General features: G+C 38.0%; 1 long non-coding RNA gene across 2 annotated transcripts in view; it reads right to left on the reverse strand.

Moving 5' to 3' along the window:
- Positions 1-14,855, reverse strand: part of LOC129635212 (uncharacterized) — a 149,161-nt gene that overhangs the window by 25,803 nt on the left and 108,503 nt on the right. The window contains exon 3 of one of the 2 annotated variants that reach the window (XR_008706157.1): positions 4,052-4,608. The exons of the other annotated variant lie outside the window; for it this stretch is intronic. This is a non-coding gene — a long non-coding RNA (uncharacterized LOC129635212). Of the gene's footprint in view, positions 1-4,051; positions 4,609-14,855 lie in introns of those variants that run through there. 2 annotated transcript variants of the gene reach the window in all.

A 14,855-nucleotide genomic window follows, 5' to 3' on the forward strand; every position in this document is an offset into this window, starting at 1 on the left:
CAATTTTTCTTTTTTTCTTTTTTTTTTTTTTTTAGCCCTCAATTTTTCAATGAATAAATATTTAAGAAGCAACAGGAAGAAAGTAATTAACTAAAACAAGAACTTAAATAGTATGTGTACAACATGTGCTAGAAATTCTGAAGAATGCCAAAGTTACACAAAGTAAGTCTTTAAATTAAACTGAACAATGAACATGATGTAAACAAATGGCTTCTTGTTTCATAAATACAAGGTCACATGGGCTGGGAGCATTACAATAGAAACAGCTGGATGGTTGGATGCCAATGGGACTAAAAGGTAGTCATTTTTTTTGCCAAAAAATCTTTAGCATCTTTCAATTAATGCCAAGAATGAACTTAACACCCCCCCTTTTTTTTTTATTAATGAGAGCTTTATCAGAAGCAATAATTCTGACTCAAACCAACATTTGGAGAGTTTGCTCAAGTATATAGATTTTATATTCTTAAACATGGAGATATCCTTTTCTTCTTTTTAAAAAATTTGTATTATAGTTGCTTTACAGTGTTGTCCTAGTTTCTACTGTACAACAAAGTGAAGCAGCTACTTGTACACACAAATCCCCTCTTTTCTGGATTGCCTTCCCATGTAGGTCACCACAGAGCACTGAGTAGAGTTCCCTGAGCTGTACACCAGGCTCTCATTAGTTAGCTACTTTACACATACTGGTTAACTGCTAAGTCACTTCAGTCGTGTCCAACTCTGTGCGACCCCATAGACGGCAGCTGACCAGGCTCCCCCGTCCCTGGGAGTCTCCAGGCAAGAACACTGGAGTGGGTTGCCATTTCCTTCTCCAATGCATGAAAGTGAAAAGTGAAAGTGAAGTCGCTCAGTCGTGTCCGACTTGCAGCAACCCCATGCACCGCAGCTTTCCAGGCTCCTCCGTCCATGGATTTTCCAGGCAAGAGAACTGGAGTGGGGTGTCATTGCCTTCTCCGATTTTATACATAGGTTAGTGGATATATGTCTGTCCCAGTCTCCCAATTCATCCTATCCACTCCCTCCCCCTTGGTGTCTATATGTTTGTTTTCTATATCTGTGTCTCTATTTCTGCTTTTTATATAAGATCATCTATACCAGTTTTTCCAGACTCATATATATGTGTTAATATATGATATCTATTTTTCTCTTTCTGACTTACTTCACTCTGTGTGACGGTCTCTCCGTCCATCCATGTCTCTACAAATGACCCAATTTTGTTCCTTTTTATGGCTGAATAATTAATAAGCTCTTTAAGAGAGTCATTTTACTCTTCATTTTGGAGGCAATCTTATGTAGTAAAAAGCCTATAGGTCAGAGACCTGGGATTTAGTTATACTTTTAAGACTAACCAGCAGGGTGACAAGTCACTTAAAAGGATACCAGGTATCCTTATGTGTTATTTGGTAACAATAGTCCTTAGTAGGTTTTCAGCTCCTAGAGGCTTGGTGTTGATGTCCTCTTGTGATCCTCCGCTTCTAACATCTATGGCATGATCTTAAAGACCATCTCATCCAGAGACAAGTGAAGGCGGGAAGTTTAGAGAAGATCATTCAGCACTGTTCCCCAGAACTGCACTTCCCAAGAAGACAGGAAGAACTCCTAGGAAGAAAGGAAGGCAGAAATAACTGAGTTTTTAGACTAAAGAGTACATTAAGTGCCCAACAGGAAAAAGGAAAATAGACCCACACCAAGACATATAATCACAGCATTTCACAATGCTAGACATAAGACCCCAAAGCAAACCCTACAGGCTTCCAAAATGAAAAAAGAAAAAGAAAAAAAAATAGTACATACAAAAATTAAAAGACTGAGAGGGTTTGGGATATTGAAGAGCAACACTAGAAGCTGAATGGAATTGGAGCACTGCCTTAAAAATTCTTAAGGAAAATGATTTCTAACCCAGAGCTCAATATTTAGCCAAATCATCAATCAACTATGAAGCAAAAATTGACTTTTTCAAATGTAAGTTCTCAAAAATGTTATCTGCTATTTCTCTTTTCTTATGAAGCAACTGGAATATGTGCCCCACCAAAATAAGATAGTAAACTAAGAAAGAAAAAGGCACAGGACCCAGGAAATTGAGGTTTCAGCTCAGAAGAGAAGGGAGATGCCATTTGTTAGCCAGACTGGACCTGAGGCCAGCACATCACACTGAAGCGTGTCAGGAGGATCTTCTAGTTCCACATTCCTGTAGGAATTGAGCATGTGAGACTTACCTAACATCTTTTTTCAAAACTTTTTGTTTTGTTTTGGGGTATAGCCAATTAACAATGTTGTGATAACCTCAGGTGAACAGTGTAGGGATTCAGCCATACATGTACATGGATCCATTCTCCCCCAATCCCCCTTCCCCTCTAGGCCGCCACATAGCATTGAGCAGAGTTCCATGTGCTGTACAGTAGGTCCTTGTTGTAAATATAGCAATGTAAAAGTATTTAATATCTAAAGAGGAGATTTAAAAGATTAATACAGTAGAATGGAATTTGATTGGTGTTTTTCATGTTTAATCAAGCAGCAAAAAATTGAAATTAACATTATTACTAGCTGCAGGAAAAAATAAAAAGTTGTACAGGGAAATAAAAGTATAGGATACTCCATGCTCAGCTGTGAAGAGAATTGCCAGTCAAGTCAACACTGACTGTGATGTAACCAAAAATACAAGGAGATAAGATGGGCTCATGAATGGGTTGAGGTGAAAGGGGTGAAAGAAAACTCAATCTTTTTCTTCTATAGAAAAAGTCAGTAGAGAATGCTTAAAACAGTTAAAACATCAGGATGCACAGATACAAGTGCGACACTTAAGATGTGGAGTTTAAATGCCAAATACAAACTCAGCTCTGTCTGTCTTCAAACTCTGTTCTTTTTACCGCTACACACATGAAGTCCGAATCACGGGTGCAAGAGCCACTGTGCTCCTCTGGGTGGTGGCAGTAAGAACACAACATTCACACAGTCAGAGATTAACCCCTGGGTGCAGTCGATGATACAGTGGGCACGCTGACGTAAAGAAGAAGGAGAAAACACGTGACACGTTTGGTCTTCTCGTTTAACTCATTTGTCTCCCTGAACACCTCAGCCTGAAGAATAAAGATATTAACCAATTCTTGGTTTATTCCAAAGTGACATTTATTCAAGATGCTCACCACTAAAGCTAATATAAAATGTTATCATAAACATCTATGCAGAATGTACAGTTTTACTGGGACTCTGTAAATTCCAGAAGTGTTAGAGGCCAAGTTCATGTCAATTCTTTCTAAATACTCCTTTATTTATAAATTAAAATTTTGAATTGTACATTCTCATTTTCACTTTATTTGATTGGTTAAATTATAGGAAGAGGGTTGGTTAATTTGAAACATAGCATTAGAAAGCATAAATATAAGAAAACTGCAAAAATGTACAAGACAAAAAAGAAAGCGAATATTTGGCTAGTTCAAAATGTTCCAAAACTTCTAAACATGCCTGGGGAGAGGACTAAACATATAATAAAATCATTTTGACCTTTAGCCCTCACAAAAAAGTTCCAACTTTTGGGCCAAACTTAGAATATAGAGTTATAAGCTTATGAAAAGTAAAAACCTTAATTATATTTTATCTATTCATCTAATATTAGCATTTTTTTAATCACTGGGTTTTACATGCCAATGTAGGTTTTGTATTCTTTAAAGCAGCACCTCTAAGCTGAGTTAATCATAAGAAACAAAGTACCAGTCAAACTGAAAATCATAGAACACTTAAAGGGCATGGATTTTCCCAATGACTTTAATAGGGGCTGTTTAATCTAGTTTCAATCTTTTCAGTGCATTTCAATCTTGCTTTGAAGCCCACATTACTCCAACTAGTTCCTGTCACTACATAAGTATCATAAAATATAGGTGGCAAAAATTATAACACTGGGCTTCTATCTTCTTAATTTCCAGTGGCAGAAAATGAAACATACTTCAACAATACAAAGACACAGACAAATGGATATATACACACATCAACTGTTTCAAGACAAATTTCAAAATGAAAACTGAGGAAATTCGGCCATAAGACACACACACCCCAGGACCTTTAAAAATACTGTTTATTGATGCTCAGTTCAGTTCAGTTCAGTCACTCAGTTGTGTCCGACTCTTTGCGACCCCATGAATCGCAGCATGCCAGGCCTCCCTGTCCATCACCAACTCCAGGAGTTCACTCAGACTCACGCCCATCGAGTCAGTGATGCCATCCAGCCATCTCATCCTCTGTCGTCCCCTTCTCCTCCTGCCCCCAGTCCCTCCCAGTATCAGAGTCTTTTCCAATGAGTCAACTCTTCGCATGAGGTGGCCAAAGTACTGGACTTTCAGCTTTAGCATCATTCCTTCCAAAGAAATCCCAGGGCTGATCTCCTTGAGAATGGACTGGTTGGATCTCCTTGCAGTCCAAGGGACTCTCAAGAGTCTTCTCCAACACCACAGTTCAAAAGCATCAATTCTTCGGCTAGACACACACAAACCTAGAAAACTGTTTCATTATTTTTGAAGATTAATGTTTTGTGAATAAAAAGGCTTTTAAAATCTTCTTTAAACTCCTTAGTCTTGAGATGAGAGAAATAAGGCACCAAGAGACTCCTGAGGTCACCTATTAAAGACAGTGAGTTTCAAGTCAGCACACACATAGGATTTGGTTGCTTTGTTGTTTCATTCAGAAATACTTTTTAAACACCTATCATAGGCCTGACACTGGAATATAGAAACAAAAACAAAAATCTCTGCATCAAAAAGTTAATAGTCTGGTGGGAAAGACAGAAAACCAAGGGCCATAACATTTAGCCAGAGAAAAGACAATGAAGGAAGATTAAAAAGTAGAAATTGAAGGGGATTCGTGACAAGGAATGAAGATGGAGATGGAGCCGGGGACCACATCGAGTAGGACCAAGGGCCAAGTCCTGAATATAATGGGGAGAGTAGACAGGATTTTGAGCATGCGCAAGACATGATCACTGCCAGTACACTGTGTTGCTTCTGTTGGGTCTTTATATCACTGAATGTTTGGCGCCCTTAATGCTATGGCTATACTATCTTTTATTTAAAGAACTTATGTCTACATTTTATTTTTAAAGACATGGCAAGCTGCATACAGAGACCCTCCCGCCCCCACTCGCTTCAATGAAATTCAGGCTCTGCAAGCAGATTAGGCAAATTTGCTGGGGTTGAGGGTCAGATGCTCTATTTCTCTGTCTATAAATCTAAGTTTCTTCCTCAAGATTTCTCTCTTCCACCAAGCTAAGTCCTGTCTCCTTTAACCCATTACTTCTAGTGATATTTAATCATAGTGACTTTTCTCAGGAGAGCTTGAAATCCACTGTACTTTAAAGATGAAATGGCAGTGATGCTGTAGAAACAAGACTCAAAGAACACAAGAAAGCTATAGTTTATCCCTGTATGGAGCATACTTCTAGGACTTTGTGGAATGGTCTTGATTTTGTCTTTATGTCCTTCAAAGATACTTATACTCACCCCATTATTTCTGTTTCTGAATAGATGAGACAATACTTATGTCTCATTGTGTGACCAAATCCCCTGAGATATGCTCAAAAGAGTCTTCAGTTGATCTCATTAACTATGTAGTCACCTTGGAAATCTGTATCAATCTGCTTCTGCCTTTTTATATCTTGAATAAAGAGGATATGTCATGAAAAATGCAATTGTTGGGCCAGGATCTTTGCTTCCTTAGTTTTTAAGTCTGTAGAAGTTTATCAGCCTTGAAAATACGTACTCATGTTCAGTCGCCAGCTGAAGAGCATTTTTCATGAATATTACTCTACATAAATTTTCAAAGGGATGAACAACTGACGAGGTGGGATGGGAAGAGGGAGAGGGAGGGGGAAGGAAAGGGAGAGAGAGAGAAAAGAAAAAACTATTCTTCCCAGATTTCCTGAAAAATGTTTATGTTTACTTACAGGCTCAGTACATCACAATTAACTTATTTCTATTCAATAAACACTAAAAACTGCAACTTTGTTCTGCTTTTCATTTCAACCCAGCACCTGTCTTACACCTTGTCTCTAAACATATTTTCTATGTTGGAATTTGCTCATCTTTTGATGGTTCCAACCTGTACTAGTAAAGTCCGTGTGCTATGTTACAAAAATATTCCCTCGGCAGGATATACAACAATTTGATCAGACTTTAAAAATCCACAACAAAAAATATTTGTTGAGTATAATCTTGACAGAGATCAGAGAGGTCTCTTTGATTTAAATACAGATGTAGATTTAGAGTCAAGGTTAATGGCAATAAGATGCTTGGCAAATGTTCTTCTGCACAAGATAGACTCTTATTTTTATACAAATGTTCACTAGATAGTGAACAGCAGAATCACAAAGGGACTAAGGCAGGAATCATTAGAATTAGCCATTGCTAGACCTGTGAGCTTGAGTAAATTAACTCTTTAAGCCTCTGTTTTTCCATCTGTAAGTGGAAAGGAAACATCACACATAGAGTGTTTAGCACCGTATCTGACACATAGTAATCTCTCCTCAAAGTGAGCTATCTGTTGTCATCACGGTGGCCCACAAGCCCTCCCCACAGCCCTCCCATCCAGAGACAGCTGTCCCGAAGCACAAAGAGGACACCAACTGTCAGGAGACCACAACAACTGAGTTGGAAAGTACCTTTGAGGTCCTTGAGTTCAGCCTCCCACACCTCACAGGTCTGGAGACCGAGACCCAGGTCTGAGACTGGGACCCAGAGCATACAATCAGTAGGGGATAGAGATTAGAGTACAAGCTTCCTGGCCGCCACATCCACTATTACTTCCTGTAATTCAAGCTGAATCAAATCCTTCCTTAGCAGGTGTTATATGCACCTGAGTGATGCTTCACACAAACATACGGAGGCTAAGCAATATGCTACCAAGCAATCCCTGAGTCACTGAAGGTATCAAAGAGTAAATTAAAAATACCTGGAAACAAATGACAGTGAAAACACAATTCAAAATCTATGGGACTCAGCAAAAGCGGTTCTAAGAGAGAGGCATATAGAGATACATGCCTACCTCAGCAAACAAGAGAAATCTTAAATAAGCAATCTAGTGTTAGTTTCTCAGTCATCTCCAACTCTTTGCAATTCCATGGACTATAGCCCGCCAGGCTCCTCTGCCCATGGAATTCTTCAGGCAAGTGTACTGGAGTGGGTTGCCATTCCCTTCTCCAGGGGATCTTCCCAACCCAGGGGTTGAAGCCGGGTCTCTTGCATTGCCAGTGGATGCTTTACTGTCTCAGTCACCAGGGAAGCCTAAGGATGCCTAAAGGAAATGGAAGGAAAAAGAATGAAACCCCTCCCCCTCACATTAGTAGAAAGAAAGAAATAATGAAGATAAGAGGAGAAATAAATGAAATAGAGACAGAAGAGAACCATGGAGTAAGAGCTAGTTCTTAGAAGAAATAAATACAACTGATAAACCTTAGCCAGGCTCAAAACAATAAAAAAGAGGTCTCAAATAAATAAAATCAGAAATGAAAGAGAAGAAGTTACAACAAACGCTACAGAAGTACAAAGGATCATGAGAGACTACAAAGAACAATTATACATCAAATAAAGTGGATTAGCTAGAAGAATGTACCTAGAAACATACACTTTTCTGAGACTAAATCAGAAGAAATAGAAAAAAAAAAAATGAACAGACTCATTGTCAGTAGTGAAACAGAATCAGTAATTTTAGAAACTCCCCAATATACACCTTGATTTAAAAATGTGCAGAGGACAAGAAAATACATTTTCCAGAGAAGACATGCAGACAGCCAAAAGATCCATGAAAAGGTACTCACAAGAGAAATTCAAATCAAAACTGCCTATCAAAATGTCTATTGTTAAAAAGAACACAAGTAACAAATCTTGGTGAGAATGTGGAAAAAAGGAACCCTTATGATCTGTTGATGAGATTGCAAATTGGTGCAGCTACAGTGGAAAACAGTATGGAGGGTCTTCAAATAATTAAATACAGAACTACCATGTGATCCAGTCATCACATTTCTGGATGTTCACTTGAGATAAACAAAATACAGAAGCAACCTAAGAGTCTTGCTGCTGCTGCTGCTAAGTCGCTTCAGTCGTGTCCAACTCTGTGTGACCCCATAGACAGCAGCCCACCAGGCTCTGCTGTCCCGGGGATTCTTCAGGCAAGAACAGTGGAGTGGGTTGCCATTTCCTTCTCCACTGCGTGAAAGTGAAAAGTGAAAGTGAAGTCGCTCAGTCGAGACCAACTCGTAGTGACCCCATGGACTATAGCCCACCAGGCTCCTCCATCCATGGGATTTTCTAAGCAAGAGTACTGGAATGGGGTGTCATTGCCTTCTCCGACCTAAGAGTCCAGTGGTAGACAAATGGATAAAGAAGATGTGTACACATATACATACATATATATCATGTATATATGTGTATATATATACACACACATATCACGGAATATTACTCAGCTATTTTTAAAAAGGAATTTTATCATTTGCTACAAGAATGACTGTTAAGTGAAATAAGTCACACAGAGAAACACAAATACTGTTTTATTTCACTTATATGTGGAATCTAAAAAAAATAAAACAAAAAAACAAACAAACATTACACAACAAAACAGACTTATAGATACAGAGAATAGTCAGGTGGCTGCCAGAAAGGAGGGGTTGGGAAGCAAGAGAATAGGTGAAGGGGATTAAGAGCACAGATCTTCAGTTATGTGATGAATAAGTCACTGGCACGTAAAGTACAACATTAGGAGTGTTGTCAATAATATTGTAATAGCTGTATGAGAATAAGTGGTTCCTGGGCTTATCATGGTGATCATTCAATAATGTATGAAAATCATTATGTGGCAAGTAACATAATATTGTATGCCAATTATATTTCAATTTTAAAAAAGAATAAAAAATTAAGTGAATAAAAATAAAATACACTTTAATTGTATGCTGTCTACAAGAAGCTCACTTCAAATATAATGATACAGGCAGGTTGAAAGTAAAAGAAAAAGAGATTTAATGCAAATATTAATAAAAAGAAAGGAGGAATTGCTATATTAAGTGAAGAATGTAGACTTCAGAGCAAAGAAAATTACCAGAAGCAGAGAGGGACATCATATAATGAAAAATGATTAATACACCAAAAAAACACAGCAGACCTAAAGGTTCCAAACAACAAAACTCCAAAATTTATGAGTCAAAACTTGCAAAACTGAAAGAGAAAAAGACAAGCCCACAGTTACAATAGGAAATTTCAACACTCCTCTTTCATTAATGGATAAAAAATTTTAAACAGAAAATGAGCAAGAAAAATCTCAACAATACCTTCAACCAATAGAATCTAATCAACATTTAAAGACTGCTTCACCCCAAAACAGTCAAATACACATTTTTTAAGTGCCCATTAAACAGACACCAAGATAGACCATATTCTGCACCATAAAATAAATTTCAACAAGTTTAAAAGAATACAGACTACATCCTCTAATCCCAATGTAATCAAACTAGAAATCAATAACTGGAAGATAAGAAAACCTCCAATACTTAGAAGTTAAACAGTGTACTTCTAAATAATCCATGGACCAAATTCTCAAGAGTAATTTTAAAAAGTGCATTGAACTGAATGAAAATTAAAGTATAACATGTCTGTGTGACAGAGTTAAAGCAAGATTGCAAAATGAGAAGCAAATTTATGTCACCAAATACATGCATTGGAAAATAGTGAAAGTCTTACATTAGTAAGCTAAATTTCCATCTCGAGAACTATGAAAAGAAGAGCAAAATAAACCCAAGGCAAGCAGGATGAAGAAAAAATGTTATGAGCAGAACTCAATGAAATCGACAACAGAAACACAGTAGAGAAAAATCAACACAACAAAGAGCTGGTTCTTTGAAATTCTAAAGTTGACAAGCCTCCAGCAAGACTGACAAAATAAAAAGGGAAACAAGGGGACTTCCCTGGTGGTCCAGTGGCCAGGACTCCATGCTTCCAATGCAGGGGGCCCAGGTTCCATCTCTAGTCAGGGAAAGTGAAAGTGAAAGTGAAGTCGCTCAGTTGTGTCCAACTCTTTGCGACCCGTGGACTGTAGCCCACCAAGCTCCTCCATCCCAAATGTCACAACTAAGAGTTCACAGGCCACAGCTAATGGTCCCACATGCTGCAACTAAGACCCAGTGTGGCCAAATAAGCAAATAAAAATTTTTTTTTAAAAAAAGAGAGAAACACAAGTAACCAGCATCAATAATGAACTAATCTTCAGATATCAAAAGGGAATACTGAAAAAAATAACCTCCACACATGTATATTTGACAAGTTAGATAAAGTGGACCAGTTCCTCAAAATATACAAACAATTCAATACCACAATTCACCCAATATGAAATAGATTGTTCAAATAATCCTATTAAGGAATTTGACTTTGTAACTTTAAAAACACCCCCAAAAGAAATCTTCCAGCGCAAATGGCTTCACTGGAAATTCTATTACACATTTAAAAAGTAAACAGTGATTCCATACAATCTTTTCCAGAAAGTTGAAGAAAAGGGAACACTTCCCAATTTACTTTATGAAGCTAGTTCTACTCATATATTAAAAGCAGAAAAAGACAGAACAAAGAAGGAAAAGATAGTCTTAAGTGTTAGTAAATGAAATTCAGCAATAAATAAAAAGAATTACACATCATCAACAAGAGGAATTTATTGCAGGGAGCAAAAACTGGTTCAATATTTAACAATTGATTGATGTAATCCACTATATTAACAGGCTCAGAGAAACAAATCACGTAACTGTATTGATCAATGCAGGAAAAAAAGCGTTTGACAACAGCCAATATCCATTCATGATTATTTTAAGAAAAACAAAAAAGAAAAAAAAAAAGAAAGAAAAGGAATAGAAAGGAACTTTCTCAACAAAGAATATCTACAGAAATCCTATGGCTAACATTAAACTTAGTGATAAAATGTTTTTCTCCTTAGATCAGGAACAAGGCAAGAATATCTGCTCTCATCATTCATATTCAGCAAAGTGTTGGAATTTCTAACTGATGCAAAAAGAAAATAAAGAAAAATTAAAATATAAGCTTGTTTGGGTTTTCCCATAAGATGGTATGGAAAAAACCCAAGTGAATTTTTTGGCCAACCCAATACATACAAAACAGACAGATCTGATAGGAAGAAACATAACTGTCCCCATTTGTGGGTGATATGACTGTCTATGTAGGAAGTTTCAAAGACTCTACCAAGAAACCCTAGAACTCTCAAGTGAGTTTATCAATGTCACAGGATACAATATAAACATACAAAAATCAACTATATTTCTAATTATTAGAAATAAACACATGGACATTGAAACTAAAAGTAACACTTAAAATTGTTCAAAAAATGAAATACTTAGGTGCAAGTCTAACAGAATATGTATAGAACTTCTATGTTGAAAACTGTTCAACACTAACGAAAGAAATTTTTCAAAATTTGAATGAACAGAGATATACTATATTCATGATTAGAAGTGTCAACATGCTAAAGATATCAGTTCTCCTCAAACTAAAATTCCTATCAGTATCTTGGAAATATTTCTTTTGTAGATATATACATGATTATTCTAAAACTTATATGAAAAAAAAGTAAAACTTATATGAAAAAGGAAGCAAACTAGGATAGCTAAATACAATTTTGAAAATGAAGAATAAACTGGGTGGAAGGAATTTGAAGACTAATTCTACTCAAGTCTATAATCAAGGCTGTGTGGCTCTGGTAGAGGAATAGACACATAGATCAGTAGAACAGGGTAAAGAACCCAGAAATAAACTCAACAGGTATGTCCTAATGACTTCTGAACAAGGTGTAAGCACAACTATTTGGAGGAAGGATGGTCTTTCTGACAAACAATGTCAGAACAATTGGACATCCACAGCCATAGATGGAGAGACAGGTAGGTAGGTAGATAGATACTGGATAAATAAGCAAACACATTTTTAAAACTAAAAAGAACTTCATCCTAAACTTCACACCTTAAACAAAAATTATTCAAAGTGGATACTTGATGTAAATATAGTTATAAAAAAGAAATAGGAGAAAATCTTCAAGATTTAGGGCTAGGCAAAGAATATTTGCATTGAGTGCTCAGTCACTCAGTCCTGTCTGACTCTTTGCAACCCCAAGGACAGTAGCCCACCAGGCTCCTCTGTCCATGGGATTTTCCAGGCAAGAATACTGGAGTGGGTTGCCATTTCTATTTCCTTCTCCAGGGGATCTTCCAGACCCAGGGGTTGAACTCCCATCGCCCACATCTTCTATGTTGCTAGGCAGATTCTTAACCACTGAGCCACCAGAAGAATATTTGGATGACACCAGAAAAGTATGAGTCATGAATGAAAAAATACATTGTACTTCATCAAAATTGAAAACATACATTTGGGGGAAACCTAGATAGAGATCATATCTAAACATTTAATCTTATAATCCCAACATTTAACTAGTACTATGCAAATAAGTATAGTGGTGGCGCAGAGGTTAAAGCGTCTGCCTGGAATGCGGGAGACCCGGGTTCCATCCCTGGGTCGGGAAGATCCCCTGGAGAAGGAAAATGGCACCCCACTCCAGTACTCTTGCCTGGAGAATCCTATGGAGGGAGGAGCCTGGTAGGCTACAGTCCATGGGGTCGCAAAGAGTCAGACATGACTGAGCGAAAAGTAATAATAATAATGCAAATAAGTAAATTCCTTGTGCTAAACAGCATGTTCTTATTAGTTATCTATTTTATGCATAGCATCAACAGTGTATGGGGATTCCCAGGAGGCACTAGTAATATGTGTCAATCCCAGTATCCCCAAACCTCCCAGTACTCTTTTTTCTTTTGTGCAAAGTACTTTTGTAAACAATCTGTTGTATGTGATGTGATTCAATCCAGTGTTCATTGAACATCTACTGAGAAGCCCTGTGCTAGGTCCTGAAGCACTGGATCTCAGAGAAGAACATGGGGGAGGGAGAGAGTACAGGGTTGGGAAAACCAACACCTGCCTTTTAGATAATAAAGACTGCCCTCTGAGAAATAAACCAGAGCAAATTTTCTAGAATCAAGCATTCTAAAACTTCAGCATTTTGGGGTGGGTAAGTATATTTCAGTCATCTCCACTAGCTTTTGGTTCTATGCCTGTGTGCCTGCTCAGTTGCTAAGTTGCATCCTACTTTTTGCAACTCCATGGATTGTAGCCCAGCAGGCTCCTCTGTCCATGGGATTTTCCAGGCAAGAATACTGGAGTCAGTTGCCATTTCCTCCTTTGATTCTATAAACCAACTATAAAGCTGTAAGTCAGGATTGACAGGTGCTCCTCATGCCTGTAACTTCTACCCATACCGTGTTGGAGACAGACATCACTAATCGATCTCAGCACCATACCACTCAATGCCTAGAAATGGCCTTGAAATGCGCCTCAACCCAGTGCTGTAGGCACTGCACTGCTTAACAGTTTATCGGAGTCAATCTTAGTGTGGAAAAGACATAGGATTTAGGGTCTGGGGTGATCCTACCAAGCGTGTGGATGAAGAGCTCAGGCGACTGCTTCTCAGGGCTCTGGGGTTCAGTGTGAAAAAGGAGGCTTCAGATGTAAGTCTACAACTGGGTCATCTGCCTTCAGAGGACTGGCTCTCACACAGAGTATTTTTCCTAGTCCTCAATAGACACGTCAGCATCTCCCTACCTGCTGGCTCTGGCAGAGAGAAAGGGAGAGACAGGGATGAAGGGCTGCCACGGAGTCCAGGTGCCCTTAATGCGGTCCAGCCTGGCCCCCGCAGGGTGGCTCTGCTTGCCCGCAGATATCCTTTTGAGCGTTCAATTAAAAGGGACATTTGCTGACGTCCGTAGGTGGTGTGCGTGGTCCTGGCGGCTTCAACGTTCTGGCATCCAGCATCGATGTTTATAAGGTTTGGGAGATATTTTGTGTTTGTTTAAAGGCAAACATGAATGCTTACAGGACCTGGGCAATTTTGTGTTTATTTAAAGCCTCAGAAATGATAGGATCATTTTCTTTAACAATTTAGAAAACATTTTGCAAAAGTTTGAGTGCAATGGTCACAGGTGTGTTAGCATTAAAATTGGAGACTCAGTACTAAGAACAAAGAATAACCTTCACAAATCTCCCAGCAAAAAGGATTCAAAGTGACATGGAGAAGAGGAACCTTTTTTTTTTTTCAGTCGTTGAATAGTGTTTTGAGAAAGCTTAGCAGTACGGGAGGTCCATACTTGGATTTCAGTATCCTTATCCATAAAACAAGACTAATGATAGGGACTCAGAGGAGTGTTGAAACAGTGACTGTAGTAAGTGAATTCTTTCATGAGCTTGGAGTGGAGGAAGGCCTTCTGTAAGCACTCAAAATCCAGCGACCATAAAAAAATGAATACACTTAAATACATTTAAAAATAAGCAAATCAAATCCTAAGAAAAACTGGAAATGATATCTGTGTCTAATATCACAAAAACTCATCTCTTTAACATACAAAGAGCTCCTAGAAAGTGAGAAGAAAATGGCTAAAAGGTCTATAGAACAGACTGTTTATAGAAAAGAAGAAATACAAACACCTGTCACATATATATGCATATGCCTATAGGCAGAGATAAATGTATATCTATATAGAGACATGGAAAGAGGCTCAATTTCATTCATATAAAAGGCAAAGTGAAAATATAGTGAAATAACTTTCTTCACCTATCAGGCTGGCAAAAATCCAAAAGTTTAACACCGCTTTGCTGGCAAGGTGGTGGAGAAATGAGCACTCTCATACATTGCTGGTGGGAGTGCAAAATGGTGCAACCCCTGCAGAGGACAATTCGGCAACTGTCATCAAAATTACAAATTCGTTTACCCTTTGACCCAGAAAT

Source organism: Bubalus kerabau, chromosome 20, assembly GCF_029407905.1.
Source record: "Bubalus kerabau isolate K-KA32 ecotype Philippines breed swamp buffalo chromosome 20, PCC_UOA_SB_1v2, whole genome shotgun sequence".
Taxonomy (NCBI): domain Eukaryota; kingdom Metazoa; phylum Chordata; class Mammalia; order Artiodactyla; family Bovidae; genus Bubalus; species Bubalus kerabau.